The 23,398-nt window shown below is 35.6% G+C and overlaps 1 pseudogene across 1 annotated transcript in view; it reads left to right on the plus strand.

The window, feature by feature from the left end:
• LOC144956030 (uncharacterized) overlaps positions 1-18,183 on the plus strand; it is a 79,044-nt pseudogene extending 60,861 nt beyond the window's left edge. Inside the window, exons 3-6 of the transcript XR_013641855.1 lie at positions 3,196-3,312; positions 10,136-10,214; positions 11,676-11,776; positions 14,894-18,183. The product of XR_013641855.1 is annotated as an uncharacterized LOC144956030 (transcript). The remainder of the gene's footprint in view (positions 1-3,195; positions 3,313-10,135; positions 10,215-11,675; positions 11,777-14,893) is intronic.
• Positions 18,184-23,398: the final 5,215 nt, after the last annotated feature.

Here is a 23,398-nt window from a genome sequence, read left to right on the forward strand (position 1 = left end):
TGTGTGTGTATAATTATTGTATGACTTTTATTTGAAAGAAGTTAAATTCATCATTCTCATTATCATCGTCATCATCGCCATCTTGATATCAAGTAATTATATACTAATTCAATAAATTGTTGTACATCTATTATGAATATTCTCTGTATGAAACTGAACCAATTATTGACCTGCCGTTGCCTACGTATTAACTAATTTGAAACATTATAAAATACAAACAAACTATTATTATTATCATCATCATATTCGTCGCCGATACCATCATTTCTTTTGACCCCCCCCCTCTCTCTCTCTCTCTCTCTCTCTCTCTCTCTCTCTCTCTCTCTCTCTCCCACTCTGTAAAAAAAACTATTATTATTATTATTATTATTATTATTATTACTATTATCATCATCATCATCATCATCATCATCATCATCATCATCATCATCATATCATCATCATCATCATCATCATCATCATCATCATCATCATCGCTAGTACTATCACCTCCATTCAAAAATTATTATCATATATTTTTATAAAATAAACTTCAATTGCACTTTTTGCTTGCAAATCTTATTTTATGTGTTCAACGTTTGATTTTCATTAAATGTAGAAGTTTGAGAGAGAGAGAGAGAGGAGAGAGAGAGAGAGAGAGAGAGAGAGAGAGAGAGAGAGAGAGAGAGAGAGAGTTAAGTGCTATCAGCGGGACTCGTGGGCCTTCTAGTTTTCACGCCAGATTCCCGACGAGTCGGCATGTGTATAGATAGCATTGTCCCCGGCATAATGAATGCAGGTTAATGAGTATTGTCTCCGAGTTGTCGGTTCTGTTGTCTGTGGAATTCATAGAGTGAGAGGCCGTCGAGTTCGACTCTCTCTCTCTCTCTCTCTCTCTCTCACACACACACACACACATACACACACACACTCACATTCACATATACATACACTCTATCGATCTCTCTCTCTCTATCTCTCTTTCTCTCTCTCTCTCTCTCTCTCTCTCTGTCTCTCTCTCTCTCTCTCGCTAACGTTCACTCTCTCCTTCCCGCCTTCATATCTCTCTCTCTCTCTCTCTCTCTCTCTCTCTCTCTCTCTCTCTCTCTCTCTCTCTCTCTCTCTCTCTCTTAATTTGACAATATATATTAATTGTTGTTTTTTTTTTTTGTTGTTGTTGTTGTTTTTTTTTTAATTTTTAATTTTTTAATTAGCTAGAAAACTTGACTCAAAGATGGACGATGAAAATGTCGAGAATTAGAGTGGAGTCTTTAAAAAAAGGTCTCAGGGTTGAACGCTTTTCAAGACTTGAAGGTCGTTCTACTCTATCTGGGGTCTCATGTCTATTGGTCTATTGGAGCTTGGAAGATTGTGGTGTGTGTGTGTGTGTGTGGGGGGGGGGTGAGTGAGTGTCTATGTGTGTGTGTGTGTGTGTGTTGAGAAAGAAAGAGAGAGAGAGAGAGAGAGAGAGAGAGGGGGGGGGGGTGGGTAGGGCATATATAATGGGTGTGCGTGTGTGTACAGAAATGTTTATAATGATAATTTACGATTTTGTGCGCCTAGAGCTGTTTTGTCAGCGGTATTGGGCGCTGTACAAATATACTTTATTATTATTATTATTATTATTATTATTATTATTATTATTATTATTATTATTATTATTATTATTATTATTATTATTATTATTATTATTATTATTATTATTATTGTTGTTGTTGTTGTTGTTGTTGTTGTTGTTAATAATATAGTTGGGAACGTAGAAATTATTGGAAGAAAATTAACAGTGGTATTGATATTATATCGATTCGACCTATTTGTTAGTGCTTTCAGTACGAATCTACTTACCAGACAAAAGGATCGAGTCAAATATTTATCTATATATAGATTGTATGGATTTATTGGGGACGCCATGTAGGTATAAATTCAAGTAGAGGACGTCCGAAATGGAATTTCCGGGCGGGGAAGGGGGAAGAGGGCATCAAGCAATGTTTCTGGTTTCTTCTATTTACTCTCTCCTACTTAACGGATATCACAAATTGTATCGATAACAAACAATAGTTATCGATTTATTTTGGACGATGAAAAAGGTTGTGTGGGAATTGATTTTAGTGGAAGACGTCAGAGCTATGCGGAAGGGGAGGGGGGGGGGGTGAGAGAAAGAGAAAGAAGGAGAGAGAGAGAGAGAGAGAGAGAGAGAGAGAGAGAGAGAGAGAAGACAACCATTTTCGAACATATATCCGATCCGTCGTCCTCTGTCCGTCTTCATCAACATTTTACAAGTTTTTCTCATGTTCTCTCTCTCTCTCTCTCTCTCTCTCTCTCTCTCCCTCTCTCTCTCTCTTTCCCCCCCCCTTTTTTTTTCGTTCAATTACTCTGCGTGGAAATCGATTTGACCACCATAAAGCTTGGTTCAAACGCCGCGTTTCGAACCCATAGCAAACTAGAGACTAGGGTGGCTATGTTCGGATCATATCGAATGAAAGTTCATCCGTAGTCCTCATCCCATTGACATTTATTACCATTTCTATTCAGCTCAGATTCGAGTCCAGCTAAAAAAAATATATTTAAAAAAAAACAACAAAAAACAAACAATCAGACAAACATAGAAAAAGCAACCAGAAACAAAACAACTTTCATTTTTTACTTTTTTTTTGCCACGCTACAAACCAACGGCTAATGTTCGTCTCGTTCTTTGTTTGAGATCAAACCTTAACGATTGCCCACCTTTTGGATATGAATACCTAAAGATTTTGGGATTTAATCACCATAAGCAACATCAGAGCTTCCAACCCCTCCCTCCCCCCACCCCAGTCCCACAGTTTTATCGGAAAATTCCCGATTATTTTGCCTCATTCCCGATTTCCCTGCTATTTTCCGCGATTTAGTTTGTATTTATTATTCCAGAAAAAAAAGAAAAAAAAAACTATCATCATCATCATCATCATCATCATCATCATCATCATCATCATCATCATCATCATCATCATCATCACCACCACCACCACCACCACCACCTCACATTCATGATCATACATCACATCATTTACATTCCAGCTTTGATCAAAAATTTTTTTTTTAAATTCCCGAATTTTTTACTCTGAAAGATTGACAGGCCTGTATTATGTCATTAATTTTTCTGCCATTGGTAAGACTGAAATTGCCTATTCGTTGGTTTGTTTCTTCTAGCCCCGTTTCCTTTCATTTCTTCCCCCTCAGATTTTTATCCTGGCAGCTCCGCCCAGTCGAATCGTAACGGCAGCTTTCCGTCTCCACATGCACATGCTGACTGGAGCACCCATCGCCATCTTGTTTCCGGTCATCAACACACGATTGGTAAGTAAACAAAACCCTATATATGCACATATGTTATGTTCGTATCTTAAATCTTAGCTCAGCAGTCGCCGGATCATTATAATGGTGAAGGCCGTGAGTAAAGGCAGACCTTGAAAATCTAAACATTTGTAAATTTTGGGAGATAAAAATTTGAGTCGCTACAACTTCAAAAGTCAACAATTTACTTTACCCTCAAAAGGATTAAATAATACTTCAAAATCCTTAAGATATAGTCTGGCATTAGCTTTCATTATAAATAATTTCAAAAATTTCGAGATGCTGATGAAATTCTGAAATTGGAGCCAAAATCTCGTAATTCTAAGAATGTTTCGTAATACACAATACGCTGGTTTGAGTTAAAGAAGGTGACGTTTGACCGAGCCTGTCATTCGTGCCATGGGTGTGTTCGTGCCCAGGGACATCCGCTGCCGCCTGTCAGTTGTCGTGTCTGGATTGCTCTGTATTGCAGAGTTAGCCTACTTGACTCACAACGAGAAGGTTTGGTATCAGTCCTGGGTTGTAGTTACTTGACTCACAACGAGAAGGTTCGGTATCAGTCCTGGGTTGTAGTATGTAGTCGTCTTTCAGATGAAGGTCAATGTAGACGGAATTTATCCCGGTTTCTAGACGTCATTGCAGGCTTATCAACCAGTATGACTTCTCATATTATAATAATACGCTTTGAGGTACAAAATGTGATGACTTGGGAATGTTGATTAAAATATGATAAATGCAAAAAGTCAACAGTTTGTTGCAAAAGAGGAAAAAGTGGAATAGTTGAAGGTCATGAAATATCGTCTCCACCTGGATGAGAATCTAAGAAGCCAGACAGATGATTGTCACAGTAATTTCAGGATTTACCTATTCTCTACTACAAGCTTGATGAGTCTATAAATTCAGCGAATGTTAAATTTGAAATTTTGAATGGTGGCACGCGTTGAAAATATGATTTATAAAAAAAAAATTGGTTAAAAATATTAGAAAATTAGCATAAATTTGGAAAGATATGATAAATCTTTTCAAATGGTTGAGGTTGGACGGCAAGTGTGGGATTGGAATTGGGAATTGTTTTGGCACCAGGACCTACCATCTATAACATGAAAATGTTGCTGCTTGAAGCTCCAAGGAAAACATAACGATGAGTATTGAACTGTAAGCTTCCATTTATTAGTCGAAGACAGATACTGCACTGCACTACACAATTAGTTCCTCCCCATTCAACATTCATACTCACATGCAAAACATACATAACACAAAATACCTACCTCTATAAAGAATTCTGACATAATTACACACAGCCGATCAACTACATACACTCATACATAGCCAAACAATTCCAATATATTACAATACACGTTACTGACATGATACATGTTTGGATTTATAGAAGAGTGATGGATAAGGGTTGACACAATTAAATTATATTTTCACATTTCTTGTCAATTTAATTTCAAGTCGAGGCCCACTGTTGGTCGTCGTTTTGTTTTGTTTTTTGTTGTTGTTTTGTTGGGTTTGTTGTTGTTGTTGTTGTTGTTGTTGTTTTGGGTTTTTTCCCTTGAACAACAAGTGATTAGGTGACTTTCAAAACGTCCTAAGTCACATCCTGATAGAAAACGAGTTCACAACAATCTCAAGCTATTTTTTTTTTGGACTCCATAGAATCACCAGAGAAAATTTGGAGTTTCAAAAGACTCGGGGTATTGTTTTATGAGGCAAACAAGACGCGTATTTTCCTCTTTAAGTTAATAAATAAATGACCAAAAATTTGCGGTTTTCTTTGAATGATGAAAATGAGACTTAGTGCGTATTGAAAAGTCACCTCCTCAAGTTTAGGCCCGATAGCTCATTTTATTGCTGATGCCTGCCTTATCTCAGTCTGGTTTCCAGACAGACCCTGAAGACAAATTTCCCCCCTGGGATGAATGGATGGAATTATATTTAATTAATCAACTCATTTATTCTACTTTTAAAATGATAATAATAATAATAATAATAAATAATAATAATAATAATAATAATAATAATAATAATAATAATAATAATAATAATAATAATAATAAAATAATAATAATAATAATAATAATAATAATAATAATAATAATAATAATAATAATAATAATATAATATTATTATAATAATAATAATAATAATAATAATAATAATAATAATAATAATAATAATAATAATAATAATAATAATAATAATAATAGTAATAATAATAATAATAATAATAATAATAATAATAATAATAATAATAATAATAATAATAATAATATAATAATAATAATAATAATAATAATAGTAATAATATAGTAATAATATAATAATATAATAATAATAGTAATAATAATAATAGTAATAATAATAATAATAATAATAATAATAATGAAAATCATCTGTACGGCGCCTATTCCATATAAAAACAGCTCTAGGCGCCTTTTCAACCATCAAAGCTACATACAATAACAGATCATACACAAAATAATGCTTAAAACGTTCATATCCATAAACGGAAACTGCAATTAATCTATCAAGTATTTCCTAATAAAATAAGTCTATTTTTTCTTATGTTTTGTCTTAAAAGTAGACTTCTATATTGCATTTTACTAAGGAAATTGGAAGAGAGTTCCAAATAGAAGGGGCAGCATGAGAAAAAAGACCGGCCAGAAAACTTTTTGGAGCCATTTGTTCATTTTTGGGAACAGTTAATTGAAGAGATGTTCATTTTTGGGAACAGTTAATCGGAGATGTTCATTTTTGGGAACAGTTAATCGAAGAGATGTTCATTTTTGGGAACAGTTAATCGGAGATGTTCATTTTTGGGAACAGTTAATCGGAGATGTTCATTTTTGGGAACAGTTAATCGGAGATGTTCATTTTTGGGAACAGTTAATCGGAGATATTCATTTTTGGGAACAGTTAATCGAAGAGAAGTTCATTTTTGGGAACAGTTAATCGGAGATGTTCATTTTTGGGAACAGTTAATCGGAGATGTTCATTTTTGGGAACAGTTAATCGGAGATGTTCATTTTTGGGAACAGTTAATCGGAGATGTTCATTTTTGGGAACAGTTAATCGGAGATGTTCATTTTTGGGAACAGTTAATTGAAGAGATGTTCATTTTTGGGAACAGTTAATCGGAGAGATGTTCATTTTTTGGGAACAGTTAATCGAAGAGATGTTCATTTTTGGGAACAGTTAATCGGAGATGTTCCTTTTTGGGAACAGTTAATCGGAGATGTTCATTTTTGGGAACAGTTAATCGGAGATGTTCATTTTTGGGAACAGTTAATCGGAGATGTTCATTTTTGGGAACAGTTAATCGGAGATGTTCATTTTTGGGAACAGTTAATCGGAGATGTTCATTTTTGGGAACAGTTAATTGAAGAGATGTTCATTTTTGGGAACAGTTAATCGGAGATGTTCATTTTTGGGAACAGTTAATCGAAGAGATGTTCATTTTTGGGAACAGTTAATCGGAGATGTTCATTTTTGGGAACAGTTAATGAAGAGATGTTCATTTTTGGGAACAGTTAATCGGAGATGTTCATTTTTGGGAACAGTTAATCGGAGATGTTCATTTTTGGGAACAGTTAATCGGAGATGTTCATTTTTGGGAACAGTTAATCGGAGATGTTCATTTTTGGGAACAGTTAATCGAAGAGAAGTTCATTTTTGGGAACAGTTAATCGGAGATGTTCATTTTTGGGAACAGTTAATGAAGAGATGTTCATTTTTGGGAACAGTTAATCGGAGATGTTCATTTTTGGGAACAGTTAATCGGAGATGTTCATTTTTGGGAACAGTTAATCGGAGATGTTCCTTTTTGGGAACAGTTAATCGGAGATGTTCATTTTTGGGAACAGTTAATCGGAGATGTTCATTTTTGGGAACAGTTAATCGGAGATGTTCATTTTTGGGAACAGTTAATCGGAGATGTTCATTTTTGGGAACAGTTAATTGGAGATGTTCATTTTTGGGAACAGTTAATCGGAGATGTTCATTTTTGGGAACAGTTAATTGGAGATGAGAGCAAGTCACCTCTCCCTGGCTCAGTTTGCGGCGCTGCACTGCGGCTGACGCCTGGGTTATTCCAGTCTTCCCTTGGAATAGACCCTGAAAACAAATTTCCCCAATGGGATAAGTAAAGGGAACTTTGATTTTTGATTGGATTTTTGATACATTTTTATGTAATATTTCTTAAATTCGTGTAAAAACTGAAGTGCTCCTCTTGGTGGGATTCCTGACCTCCCATAGTAGTACTCACTGTGTCTTTTATCCTCCTTTATCTGTTTTCTAACATGCTTTCTGTCTTTGTCTTGGAATGAGGTTACTTAGTTTTGCCCTGGCTGGGAGGGAAAGAGTCGAATGTATAGTTATAATTTTTTTGAGACGATTTTACCCCCTTGTAAATCATCTCTCTGTTATGCACTGTATTATATTTTATTTACGTATTATATATATGATTTGTAAAAGTGTGAATGTATTCCTCTTAGTGGGGATATATGCTTTTGTCCGGATGAGACTAATAGGTGATCTCAAATTAAGTACAATGATATTGTGCTCTTGGAATCTACATCTGTTTCCTATTTGTATCATTCCCCTTTGTCTTACTTTTCTTGTGTGCTTTTAGTTGTAAATCTATACTTTTTTTTTTACTCTCCTATATATTCCTTTTTATTTATTTTATTTTTTTTTACTGTTGCTGCTATGACCTTAATGTGTTGCAAGCGCCCCGAAACCCTTAAAAACAAAAAAACAAAACGAAGTGCTTGCTCTTTTTAAAAATTGAATTATTATTTTTAATCTGAAGATCGACATCTTTCAACTTCTGAATGATAATTATAAAGCGAGAAACAAACAGGCGGTGGAGAGACACGGATAGTGCTAAGTTTAAGATTGTACTGTAGATCACAGACACATATCAAAGTGACACATTAGGGCTCGTTCACTGGTGTGTGATAAAACATCAGGAAAAGTGGGTATGAAACAGTGCCAGATAGAGATGAAGTTAGTAGGAAAGAACCAGAAGACAATAGAGAATAATAAAAAAATTCGCGGCGGTGATGGGGATTTGAACGCGCAACCTTATTGGTACGACAACTCCACCTGGCCGATGAGAGCGTGACTCTACCGTATGAGCTATCCACGAGCAGTGTGAGAGAAATACAAGATGTTATAGATACCGCCCCCCCCCCCCCCAAAAAAAAAAAATAATCGAAAAATAAACACCAAAAAACAGCCTTTCTCGATTTCAGACATGTCTACTACTAGTACGAAAATGTCGTAATATGACGGATTTTGGGTTCTAATCGGAGAACTATGTAAAGATATTTACTTTTTAAAAAACATCTTGAAAACGAATGAAATGGTATACAATGAAGTTTAAAGCATTATTTTAATGTATTGAGGACACGTTTGTCATTTCAAAAGGTAGTTAAAATGCCTACTATATTATTACTACCCCCAATAATTTCGGATTTTCCCAATTTCAAGTAGGAAAGTCTGCGATTGCCTGGCTGATTCTGTTTTTGTTTTTTGTACTTTTTTTTTGGGGGGGGGGGGGGGGCACACTTTATCTTATGTTGAGATGCTAAACTACATACTTTTGAAATAGGAGACTGAATTGTATGGATCAAAAAGTGACCACAAGAGCATTCATGTCCAATCCACAGATGCCAAAATGTCGCGTTGACGGAAATGGCCAGTGTGAATTATTGATGTGGCGGCCATTTTGGTCAATGTGCCAGAGGACGTCTTTGTGCCTTTGATAAATGTTGGTGGATTGTGGACTGCCTGGTCTGAACACTAGGGGCAGCGGAAATACAATATAGTGACCTCAATATGTCCTGTTCTGAGGATTTGGAGTGGAAAATGCGTGGTCGGGGTATGGGTTGGTGGTCGAAAGGAATCATCAATACAGATCTCCTTCCTAATCTTTTTTTTTCTTTTTTTTTTTTTTGAGCACATACCTGTTATTTTACTTTTTTTAAAAAGCTTGGCTAAGAAGCTCACAACATTGCCATCTGAAAGTATAACGGACCAACACACAAAGCTATGTGTAACCTTGAACGTTTGTAGGCTGGTTGATACAATTAAGTGAGAATTACTCATAAACGCGGATGGCAAAAAGCATTAACAAAGACACGAGTGACGTCATCTTCGTTCTATCTATACAAATTGCCTAACAATTTGAGTTTGCGAGAGAGGATGGGAAAACATGCGCTCAGTGGACTGAAAAATTGAAAGCTATTTTCAAACAGCTGTGTAAAGCTTGTAGCTCTAAAATAACGTTAAATGAGAGGTATGGATTTTTCTTTCCTATTAAAGAAATAGGAATGTGGAACGGCCCTTGGGGAGTTGATAGGGACGATGGGGAAGGGGGTGGAAATGGGAGAGAGAGAGAGAGAGAGAGAGAGAGAGAGAGAGAGAGAGAGAGAGAGAGGGGGGGGGGGAGCGTTAGAGAGAGAGGAAGGGGGGGGGGGGAGGGAGAAAAAAAAGAGAGAAGGGGTCTATTCGTTATGCTATTATCTCTCTTTCTCTCTCTCTCTCTCTCTCTCTCTCTCTCTCTCTCTCTCTCTCTCTCTCTCTCTCTCTCTCTCTCAATGGTTTAATCGCCTTACACGCTGCATGTCTTATGTGCCAATTATAATACTTTGTTGTTGTGTCATCAGGAGATTATTAAACAATACCGTATAAAGCGCTTAGAACATGGTTGTTTGTGGTGGATAAACCCTGCAGTTATGCTATCTTTTATTGTTTTTAGATTAATAGAAATATCTCTTCCCCCCCCCCCCCCCCCTTTTCTTTGTTCCCTCCACAGTTGCCGTTTGAGACAGGCGTGTATTTTCTGCAACACATTTTGATGTTAATCATTCCCTTCTATCTCATGAATACTGGAGGTAGGTGGTGAATATATATCTCTTTGTATCTCTCTCTCTCTCTCTGTATCTCTCTTTCTCTCTCTCTTTGTCTCTCTCTATCTCCCTGTCTCCCTCCCTCCCACTCTCTGTATCTTTCTCTTCCTCCCTCTCTCTCTCCCCCGCTCTCTCTCTATATTTCTATCTCTTTCCGTCTCTTTCTCTCTTTGTATCTGTATCTGCATCTCTCTCTCTCTCTCTCTCTCTCTCTCTCTCTCTTTCTCCCTCTCTCTCTCTCTCTTTCTCCCTCTCTCTCTCTCTCTTTCTTCCTCTCTCTCTCTCTCTTTTTCTCTCTTTCTCTCTCTCTCTCTCTCTATCTCACTTCATTAATTAATTAATTTAAAAATGTTTATTTATTTTATTTTCATTTGCTTGGGTTCATTATTGATTTTACCCGTATTCATTCGATAATTAGAGTTTCCATGTTAATATAAAGATGGATATTGGTATTTGCCTAAAAACAGACATTTCAATTGAATTGAATTGTTACAGTAACTCATGTTTCAGGATATGTGGCTCATTGCATCTATGCTGGGCTTAGGGGACCACAGAACGATAAACAACCAGGAATCAGATTTTCAAGTTATCGTGTATATATATATATACAGTCCATTCCAGATAATCACAACTCGGTTAATTGCAACTTTCGTTTAATCGCACCATTTCCCAAGAAACGGAATTAATTCTTTATAAAAGTCACTGGTTAATTGCAACAAACTTCGGTTAATCACAACAAATTTTCGACCCCAAAAGGAGGCAAATTCAAGGAATCAATCAACCAAAATCTCATGATTAGATTTCATCATGGGTGAAATCATGACACGTTGAACAATCGAGAGTGGGCGGGGTTTAATGCTACAGTAGTGTGTCACCACTCTATTAGAGACAAAAGAGGGCAGGGCTTTGCAGTTCGGGTTTGTGATGTCATCTGTGACCATTAGATATGAGGCGAGTGGGCTGGGCATGGTATAGTCAACAGGTAGACGATGACAGTTGTGAGGAGAGACAGAGCGATGATATCCTTTATTTTGTGATTGACAACTGTGCATTGTGATCAACGGGTTTGGTGAGAGCTTATTGTCTCTCATCACGGCTAATCTCTTGGACTCTTACAAATGTTGAGAACAAAAATTGTGAATCCAATCTTAAGATGTCGGCTTTCCTCAAAGCTGCTTTTGTTTGTCAAAATCTATACAGGGCTGCCATATATTTTTTATTCCAATCAAATTGCTCAGCATGTGGGGACTCAGAACAATGTTTACAACTGGTTGGAGTTTACCATATTTGTGTAAAATGTTGCAATACTGGAGAGGAAACTCAACTTCGGTTAATTGCAACATTTTCGCTGAGCCCAAGGTGTGGACTGTTTATATATATATATATATATATATATATATATATATATATATTTTTTTTTTTTTTTTAAATTTCTTTCTTCTCCAGATCCATTTATCCCAGAGGATCTCCTCGACTTCAAATGGGCTTTCACATCCTTTGGGTTCCTCTATATCTACCACTTCTTGCCACTTCAATTTTTGGCTTACGTAAGTTCAAGACTTTGATTTTTTAAAAAGTAACAAGAAGAGGAATAAAACTGCTATAGAGAAAGGAAAAACAAAGATCTACGAATGATAAGGTTTTAGATGAATAAAAATATAATATTGTAGGGCTAATGTGGTCTTGTGGTATGATACTTGCCTAGGGATTGAAAGAGCTAGAGTTCGAGTAGCGCATAGTTGAGTCCTTGGAAGAGGCTCTTTACTCATATTCTCTCACCGTACTCTGGTGTATAATAAGTACTCGGCTGTTAACAGTGTTCTCTCTTGTCGGAAAAAAAATTTGTAATATCGCCGAACAGGTGTCATGTATCATTCTATATGTTAAGTGTTGATGTTGGCTAGGGACCCTTTGTAAAGCATTTTGAGCACGTTTAGTGGATATTGTACTATATAAATGCTTGTATTTTAGAGTTTTTTAAACTAGTGAAACTAAAAAAATGAAAGGTTTCGAAAGCTAATATTTGATTTTAAAAATTAAACACAAGGGGCTTTTTAATCAACTCCAAGTCCCCGATATGGGCATTTAAATTTTAAGCAAGATCACTATTCAACAAACAACGAAGCATGTCTATAAATAGTGGGTAGAACTGAGCCAAGGTCAAAAGGTGCCCGCCTGATACCAGTGTTAAGAAAATTTGATTTTTACTTAATTATGGGCTGTTTTTATTGGGTTAATGCCTGTAATCAATTGATAATATGAAGAAGAGATAAAATGAGATAGCTCAACATACTCTGTTCAACAGAATATGAAATAAACAACTTGAAAGTCAAATTTGAATGCTGTTTGGCATGTGCTTAAAACGAGGTCAACGCATCACCTTTTTATAATCATGTAGAAATTAAATGTGATGTTTTAGCTCACGTGATTGAAATTTGACTAATAGTATAAAGTCAAAATTTACTTTTAAACGCAATTGCAGTATATTACATATCTGATTAAGTTTCATTTAGAGTTCTTAAAAAGTTGGTGTTGCTTGTGACCTTTGGTGTCATCAAACACAGCCCAATACTAAGACTCGACACGAAACTTTAAAGCTCATGTTTAATGTTTATAAAATGTTTTATTATGAGAAAAAAGCATAGATTTACTCTCTGAATTCAAATCTTGGAGTAAATGTATACCGATTTGCCGATATTGAGGTTTATTGGTTTTGGTGTCATTTGTCACAAGCAACACGGCATGCGTGAACACGTGGAAGTTTGTTTCGTTAAATGGCGATTCGCAATTTTGATCCACCCTTCTTACCAGTCTTTGAAGTGCAGCACTTTCATTTGCCTTTCCAGCGTGGCTCCAGGCAGAAAAGGTAAGTTGAACTTTGGTGTCATCGCTATTTTACATTGTCACAAGCAACACTTGATATTGGATATTACAAAGTGCCACCAAAAAATTATGTTTTCAGCTGTTATTCTATTTACAAATATGATATTATGACATCTCACATAAGACTGATTTTGACACAATTAATTATTTCCTTGTAATTCTAATTTTTTTATGTTTCAGGGTTGTATCAATCAAGAAAAAGACAAAACTCAAGCTTTTGACGAATCCAGATAAAAGAAGGGTTGTCAAGAAATTTGATTTGATTTACTATTAACACACTAGATTACTACAAACTGCAGATTTGAGCAGTAGGGCGGATGTTACCGTATGGTTACATGAATTCATTACCATGGCTGATATTTATCTAGAGTTTGTGTGACTTCAGGTACTTTTTGTGACCATTGGTGTCATTGGTTAAAATGTCACAGGTGACACTTAAGTTTGAAGTTTCTAATGTATTTCTGATTTCATGTTCTTCAAAGCTTGAAATGTCGTTGAATTACATTTTAACAGGCTATATTACATGTGTTCAGTTGCTATTCTTGATTTATTGAGGCAAAATTGCGTTCTAGTGCCGATTTTGACCAAAGTAATAGCAACAATGGTATTACTAATTTCTAAGTATATTTCCAATTTGAAAGTATTTAGTTTCTTAAAATATTATTGAATTTCATTTTAGAGTAGGTTATTGTGCTTTTTTGACTGAAAATAATGATATATTATGGACGAAAGTGTGATTTGGTGTTGCTTGTGACATAAGTAATGGTGTCACCGGTCTTATGTCACAAGTCACATTCAGATGCTCTAATTTCCATGTATATTTCTATTTTTGAAGTCTTTGGTTTCTGAAATACTATTAAATTCCATATTTAACTGTGGTTATTACACTGGTTTGACTGAAATTAATGATATATTGTCGAAATTGCAATTTGGTATTGCTTGTGACATAAGTAATGGTGTCATCGGTCTAATGTCACAAGTGACACAATGTCGCTAAATAAGATATGCTTTGGTCACATTATTTCCCATCATTTTATTCCAAAAGTTTCTGAACATTGCTGGTAATAAGCATATGCAATATTGTTGTTGGTGTTAATGCACAAATATTTTATGAAATAATATATTTGCATTCTATGTTGCTTGTGACCAATGACACCAAAAAGCAACATTTTCTCCAATAGTTGGTAATATTATTGTACCATGATTGTTGTTGATTGTGTCTTTTTGTCTATAACTTACTAAATAAAGTTTGATACTCAACAAAAATCATTTGGTTATTGAGTTTTTTGTCCCATTTTGGTGTCACCGGTCACAGGTGACACCAGCAACCTAAAGGTATATTTGACGATATTATGCTGCGTTAGACCTTAAAGTTATCTAAAGGGCCTTTGATTCATGAAGTACAGGGTTTTTGCTACACATATAGAAACATGAATGGACTATTATGTCACTTTTATTTTGAGAAAAAAAATTGGCACCTTTTGACCTTGAACTATCCAATGAAAATGCTTTATTTTGATAGGTTACAAAATCGTTGGACAGTTATATTGCTGGTATTTTTTATTTTTTATTTTTTTAAATTCTACTGCCTTTTTAGGATTTCTAGAGTTTTTCTATATAGTTATCTTGCTTTATTGGTTGTTCTAGTACGCATCTTGAGAGGCGGGTGCATTATGAGCATAAATGTTTTGACAGTGATAATGCTATCAACAGTAAGAATGATAAAAAGAAAAGATAATTAACATTTACTTTGATTATTTCAATTATTCCATCCCTGCCAGCATTCCCAAGTCAACCTCAACAACATGCTGTGCCCAGCAGTGTCAGACCCGTTCCATGGCAAGTACTACCGCCTGTTTGCCATCTGTCACCAGATTATCCTGATACCAACACTGGGAAAAGTGTTTGTCATCATCGCCAAAGCATTTCGCATCGTGCCCTGCAACGATCTACCCGATGCGCCCATCTCTGAAGTTTTTTCCAGCAATTGCACCAAAGAAGATTGTCCTCAGGAACCCCCTGCGCCTTGTTGCTCTCCGAAGCCACCTTCGTGTTGCTCTCCGAAGCCACCCGTGTGTTGCTCTCCGAAGCCACCCGTGTGTTGCTCTCCTGCCTTGGAGCCACCCTCGTGTTGCCCTCCCGTCTCCGAGACGGGTTCATGTTGTCATCCAAAGTCGTTTAGCCTTCAGGATACTTTTATCCCTTCGAGGAAAACGCCGTCTGTGCACAGCAACGATGTCGGTAGCGTTGGTCGAAAGTCTTGTGATGATTATAACGACAGTGATAGTGGCTTTTCAGCTTCTTGTTGTTGTAGTAATAACAAGAATCGAGATCGTGTCTCTGAGTCATATGCAATGTCAAATGCCTCTTCGGCCAGTGGTGCGCTGTATGATAACAAGTTGTCCTCAAGACCTGAGCATGTTGGAAAATGCAAATCATCGTCTGTGCACAGTTGCAATAAGGATTTACCACCAAATGGTGTGGACGATTGCCGAAGCTCTCATTTTCAGAATTTTACGAGAACTCCAACTTCCGGCGCCGACACGAAAGGTAGTTGTTTCAGCACCCCAGCGCCACCAACGCAAGCCTCGGCAACAGCCGTTACCACACCCTCTGGCAAAAGCTGTGGGGGTGGAGATTCAAGTTTACCATCATACGTCGTCACCAGAAGATTGGTGAACGGTAAAGTAGTGAATGGTGATCAACATCATCATCAACAACAGCAGCAGCAGAGTCAGCGAGGCACACAAAGCAAGAATAAGAGTAAGAATGAAGGGGGTGATGATGGTGGAAGTAACAGTCGCAGCCGCCACAGGAGTGGCAGTGGCAGCGGAAGCAGACGAAGCAGCAGGCATCAGGATGATAGGGGTCAGCCCTTGAGTGTGTCGGAACTGGAGGGCCGCAATGGCCATGCAAAGGCTCATTGATAAAGGCGTTGTCGGTGGTGATTGGCAAGGGGGGAGGGAGGGGGGTATTGTGGTGTTGATGTTGTTGTTGATGATTACAAATGATATAACGATGATGTTGGTCATTTTGAATTATATCAATTTCCTTTTTATATTACACATGCCTTTTCTCCTCATACGTCCTGAAGTTGAGATGTAGATAATAATAACGATGATGATGATAATTATGATAGTGATGATGAAGATAAAGATGATATCTTAAATTCATAATGGTGTAATATTCTATATCTTTGCTCATTCAAAATCTATCGGTTGTGTGATTAATGTGGCAATAGTTTATCAGATGAATTTCTTTCTAAAAATCATGAAGAAGAGAATGTCTGTTGTCACTTTTCGCCATGCCAAAGCTTGTTAAAATAACACTAACGTTAGAGATGGGTGGAAATCTTGTATCATCATGTGATACCCATTTTTATGTCCTGAAATTCCAATTAAAACTTTTTTTCTTTTTTTTTCAGGGAATAAAATTTGGATTTTGAAGATGTGTCTAGTCTGTGGTGGGTCTGTGATATAAACTGTTTATCACACTGTCTTGTTTTGAATGGCAAAGATAATGAATATTATTGATTTATCATATTGTGTCGTGACTTAACGCTTCAAAACGGTATTATGTCGGGAGTGATTTAAAGGCTGAATATTGACATTTTTGTTCAAAGTGAATAGATGTGGGTCGTGTGTTCAGATCCTGTTTTATTGGGGAGAATGAAAAGATTTTAACTTTAAAATCGGTGGGCAGGAGGTCACATGCTGTGTCTTCTGTCCCCTTGTATTTGTTTTCCCAGTTGCTTTCTGTCTTTGTCTTGGAAAGGGATTACTTAGTTTTGCCCTAGCCCTGGCCAGAGTCCTTGACTGGGAGGGAAGCAGTCAAATGTATAGTTATAGTTTTGGGAGATGATATTTTTTTCCTTGTAAATAATATCATCTCTCTGTTATGTGTTGTTAGTTATGTATTCTGTTTTGGATGTATTCTGTAAACGTTTGAGTGTATTCCTCTTAGCGGGGTCCTGTACTGATGTCTGGATGAGACATTAAGTTGTTCTCAAACCAAGTATATTGATAGTGTGGTTTTAGTATCTACATCTGTATCCTATTTGAACCAGTTCCCCTTTGTCTTACTTTTTCTTGGGTGCTTTGACTGTAAATCTAGAATTGTATTTTGACTATTCCATTTTCTTCTTTTTACTGGCACTGATATGACCTAAATGTGTTGCAACCCTTAAAAACAAACAAACAAAAACTTTATATTCTCTATTGGGCGTTGGATTCATCCCGATGTAATACCATTTTGATATGTCTGGTCACATAATTCTCAGCTTTTTTCCTCCACTGATTTTAAACCTTTGTGTCCAGTCACAACCCACTTAGAAAAGGCCTTGTGCATCGATTTTCACTTGAATTGGCTGTTGTCGTTTTATAAAATATAATTCCCTTCTCACGTTATTGATAATATATGTTTTGTATTTATTACCTCAACTGTAATAAGATCAGTCAAGCGTTGAACGAGAATGACAGATAGAGAGAGAGAGGGAGAGAGAATGACAGATAGAGAGAGAGAGGGAGAGAGATAGAGAAGACACGAATGACAGAGAGAGAGAGAGAGGGAGAGAGATAGAGAAGACACGAATGACAGATAGAGAGAGAGAGAGGGAGAGAGATAGAGAAGACACGAATGACAGATAGAGAGAGAGAGAGAGGGAGAGAGATAGAGAAGAGACCGTACAAAAAGTGAAAACAAACAGGAATTGATTTATCCTTATTTTCATGTTTTTAAAAGTAAGAAGGATATTGAAATTCAGGAAATGATTTATATTTAATATCCACACTATTCCCATGACAATTTAGCCATCACGAGATCCAGCATCACCGCTACTCTAAGCAGAATCCAAGTTCTATTTCAGTATATGACTCAACACTGGACTTTTGCCGTACTCGGGACAACTACCGGTGTCATACTTCCAACATCCGAAGCGCTAAAAGCCCTGACTGTATGTGACGTTACAATGTGGACATGGAGTTTACAGAACTTTTTATTTGAGTTCCATCTGACACGCGATTGGTTACTGTGTAGTTGTCATACATGAATATTATGAACAAGAAAAGAAAAAGATGGATGTCATAATTTATGCTTGATGTAGCGAAGATTGTTTATTGACTTGTATATTTATCCTTTTTTCTTATCTTTCCTTTTAAACAAAAACAACAACCAACAAACAGCTTTAATCGAGATCTAGCTTTAATTTTCATCATTTATTTATTTTCAGTTGAAAAGTGACTCAGTTGGAGTAGAAAATTGATTTCAGTTAATAACATTCTTTTTCTTTGCCAGGGGTCAACCCTTGAGTGTGTCGGAACATTTTCTCCAGGAAAGATTTCTTTTTCTAGACATTTGAAGAGCAGACTTAAGGATGGTAGTTTAATTTTGTTTTTGTTTTTGTTTTTTGTTTTTTTTTAAACCAAACTTATCTCAACAGGTCTTCTTCAGTAAATGGCAACAAGGATAAGAATTTGGAAGGAGATGAGAGAAGGAAAAAAAAATTATCTGTGCATTTGAAACTCTTTAAAAGTTCATCATTATTTGTAGTCTACGAGGCATTTGTTCATTCATTATTTTTTTTTTTCTATTTACAAACTTTGTAGATGAAAAGTGGCCTAAATATTTGTATTTCACTCTTATCTATTTGATTTGTCTTGCAATACTATATATATAATACCTCTTTCATATTTTATATCTCACAGAAGTGTGTATTTTATAATCTTCCCTTTCCATCAGCACTCAGGAGTCACAAATTGTACAATGACATCATAATCGTATGTATTCGTCGTCGTCTTCTTCTTGCATTCCCCCATAGTGGATCAAAGCTGGATTTGCTGAGTGGGGTTCCTGACCTCCCATAGTGGACAGGGAGGTACATACTGTGTCTTGGATGTATTCTCTAAACTATCTCCCTATATCTGTTTTCCAACATGCTTTCTCTCTTTGTCTTGGGATGAGATTACTTGGTTTTGTCCTGGCCCTGGCCGGAGTCCTTGGCTACGCGGGAAACAGTCAAATGCATAGGTCTTGTCATGTGAGGTGATATTTTTTTCCTTGTAAATCATCTCTCTGTTATATATTATTATATTTGTTATTTTGAATGTATAATGTAAGCATTTGAGTGTATTCCTCTTTGTTGGAATTTGTGCTTGCGTCCAGATGAGACTTATAGGTGATCTCAAACTAAGTACATTCGTGGTATGCTCTTGGAATCTACATCTGATCCCTATTTGTTCCCAGTTCCCCTTTGTTTTACCTTATTCTTGGGTGCTTTAATTGTAATTCTGGAACTTTTAACTATCCCATTTTCTTCCTATTCACTGGCGCTGATATGACCTTAATGTGTTGCAAGCGCCGAAAAACCCTTAAAACCAAAAACAAAACCAAGCTGGATTTGGATACTGGTAATGAATTCCTCGATCCTCCTGAAGGTTATGAAAATTAAATTTGTAACATTATGTCTACCTTGAAAGGGTAACTTTGCCTCTGTCAGTTTTTGAGTCTGATGAGTGAACTCTGCTTTGTTGTAGTTATTGTCCTCGTTGAAAGACTTGGATTTTTATTATAGGAAGTAATTGGCACAAAATTCAATACACTCTTATTGGTCCAATGATAACGAGGCAAAGTAATAATTGACGGGGCTTGGATAAGCTTTCCCGAGAAATGGAAATAATGTTCTATGCGTGACTATGTGGTCTTGTGGTATGACACTCGCTTTCGGATCGGAAGGTCCTGGGTTTGAGTCTCGCTCAGCGCATAGTTGAGTCCTTGGAAAAGGCTCTTTATTCACATTCTCTCACCGTACTCGGTTGTAAAATGAGTACCTGGCCATTGACAGCATTGTCTTTGTCGGAAAAAATGTAATATCACCTGTCAGACGACATGTCTCGTCATGTATGTTACGTGATGCTGTTTGTCAGGGACACTTTGTAAAGTGTTTTGAGCACGTTTAGTAGATTTTGCTCTATATAAAAGCTCAATTTTTAAAAATAATGCTCAAAATTCTGCTACCTCGTACATTTTAGTATTCCAACCATATTTTCAATTGTTCAAGTTGGCAAGCACTACATGAGATTGGACATTTGTTTAAATTGGCAACGTAAGGGTTAAGGCAGATTTACCCCAGTTGACAGTATCTGTAATGGAACATTTCATATGGCTGCAACATCATCAAATGGGGGGATTTTACAACTAGGTTTATTTTACTCCAATGATGATGGGAGGAGAGGTCAGAGGTCACTATTCCCCCCTATATATGTTTTCCTTTTCCAGGCTGTATACTGTCCTTGTCTTGGAATGAAATTGCTAGCTTTTGTCCTGGCCCTGGCCTAGGTCCTTCGCTGAGAGGGAAACAGTTCAATATTTAGTATTAATAGTTTTGAGAGATGAAATTTTTTAATCCTTGTAAATCATCTCTGTATTGAGCACTATTATAGTTTTGTTTTGAGTATATATTTTGTCAATATTTGAGCATGTTCCTCTTCGTTGGGTCCTCTGCCTGTGTCTTGAAGAGACTTTTTAGATGATTTCAAACTAAGTACACTGATAGAATGCTCTCGGAATCTACTTTTGTTCCCTATTTGAACCTTTCCCCTTTGACTTACTTTTTCTTGGGTGCTTTTAGTTGTAAAAATTGAATTTTTTTACTATCCCATTTTCTTCCTTTTTACTGGTGCTGAAATTACCTAAATGTGTAGCAACTCTCTAAAGCCCTTCAAACGACAAAAACGCAAATGCTACCTTTGGAGTTTGAGCATTCTTGGGTGTCTTCATCCTTGTAGCTATTATTTTATCTTTTGGTAATAAACAAGCGATTTCTTATCAAGGGGAAATAACTCACAAAATTGAATTTACTCCAGTCTGTCCAAAATCAATTAGGCAGAGTTACCTCCATTTGATGGGACTGCTGGGAAAGATATATAGACTATAGATGCCGTAGGGTGTCGAGGGTTTTGGGTGGGGGGGGGGGGGGGGGGGGGTGTTTGTTTTTTAATGTAATTTTTGTTGTTATGTGTCGAGGGGAAATAATTGTTGAGTCATTAGGTCTTTTATTGATTGATTTATTTTTTCTGTATGTATGCCATTTATTAATGGTTGGGAATAATAGTCCAGAAGATAGCAGTCCTAGCATTGACTGTAGCAGTTTTATGGTTGATCTCCAAATCGATTGGTGGTTTGATGGTAGACACGTCGTCCTTCTCAATGATGGAAATATTGACGTTTTTCTTGTTGTGTGTCGTCATCGTCAGTGTTATTGTTGTTATTAAAATCATTGTCGTAGTCACTTTCATTACTGTTGTCATTGTTGTTGTTGTTGTTGTTGTTACATCGTTAAAATGACAGCCAAATCTGCATCATGTCCCTCCAGTGCACATACAATTTGCACACGTTGATTTATATTTAATTTATATCCCAGTATTTTTTTGTCATCTTTTTTCCTCAGATTAGAAATTGACCAAATGTTAATTTGTGATGATTTAATATTCAACTTTCCATAATAATGCAATTAGCACTAATGTATTGTTTTATTACTCTCGTCATTATAATTATTATTATTATCCAAGTAGCCTGCACTATTATTATTATTATTATTGCTGTAAATAAAAATACTCCGATTGAGAAAAGAATATTATACTATAATGAAATGTCATTGATGCTATGACTTTGACTCACTCCCCTGTGTTATGTAATTTATTGACAAATTGTCATCAAATGTCCTGGTATGATCCGAGCTGATCCATGTCATTTTACACACAAGGTTCCAAATTATCTCTTTTCAATTGTTAAAATACTTTAAGTAGTGATTAAAAGCTTTCATATAAGATTGTTATTAACATTTTCTGAAAAGTAAACTTAACAACTTGCAAAGAAAAACAACAGATTTAGATAACTAAAGGCAAGTAACAGTGAAAAGAGCAAATTTGGAACCCTGATTTAAACCTGAGCTCGACTCTTTACTGGTTAGTTGTCGTTGTGTTTGGTTTCACATACACCATGACGGTTTATTCCAACTCAGGACATCAATGATGATGGAGGTATTTGGTCACACACTTTTACATTCAGCCTTAGAATTCACAAACCGTACAACATACGATGTGTACAACATACATTCTGTAGGAAATTGTAGATCCTCTCATTATTATTATTATTGTTATTATTATTATTATCATTATTATTATTATTATTATTATTATTATTATTATTATTATTATTATTATTATTATTATTATTATTATTATTATCATTATTATTATTGTTATTATTATTATTATTATTATTATTATTATTATTATTATTATTATATCATCATCATCATCATCATCATTATTATTATTATTTATTATTATTATTATTATTATTATTATTATTATTATTATTATTATTATTATTATTATTATTATTATTATTATCATTATTATTATCATTATTATTATTATTATTATTATTATCATTATTATTATTATTATTATTATTATTATTATGATTATGGTAATGACTCAGGAAAACGTACATTCGATGTTGTCAAGTATCGTATCATTAATCGTCATGTCAATGTTATATCAACACTCAATTGAGCTGTTTTTAAAATTCTTCTAATTTGTCTCCCTTGTGTTCTATCCAAAGATAGCGCATGTTATTTCTTGTGACACGGTATTTGCTTTAGCTGATTTTAATTGTTTTAATCATTATGATATAATCATTTTTGCTTTAATCTTTATGATGACTCGTAGATTTACCTTTTTAAAGGACTCATTTTTAACCAATATTTTATAGCTAGTGTATTGGATAGCACAAGTTTTTTTGTTCGTGTGTTCCATACCGTAGTCTGTGTTGTGTTTGTTGTGGCAATACTCGGTTGCTTAGGACACGGTGCAATCCAGTTTTTGAGTATTCATTAGTATTAAATGATCGTTAGTCAGATTACACTGAGATCAACGACCCTCTTCAGGTGAAGCCATATGGCAATTGGTCATACTTAAAAGTATTTGTCATTTATAAAATCCTCAAAACAAAGGGCACTGTCTGTTTGTAAAATGCATATTGATTATTAATGGATGGGATGGATAAGTGTTAAGAATGCATGTCTGAAATTTCCTACAATTCTCCTGATAATGGAAGTAGGAATATTGTTTTTGTTTTTGTTTTTTTTTTTTTTTTAAAGTGAGAATTGTCCATTGTTATCGTAGCAAAAAGAAGAGAATAGATTTAGAAATTAAAAATTAATATTTTTTTGAAATTGTATGTTGAACTATTTCAAATGTCTTCGTGCATATCTACTTCTGTAT

This window comes from Berghia stephanieae, chromosome 10 (genome assembly GCF_034508935.2).
Source record: "Berghia stephanieae isolate SIO BIC M18660-M18661 chromosome 10, UCSD_Bste_1.3, whole genome shotgun sequence".
Classification (NCBI taxonomy): domain Eukaryota; kingdom Metazoa; phylum Mollusca; class Gastropoda; order Nudibranchia; family Aeolidiidae; genus Berghia; species Berghia stephanieae.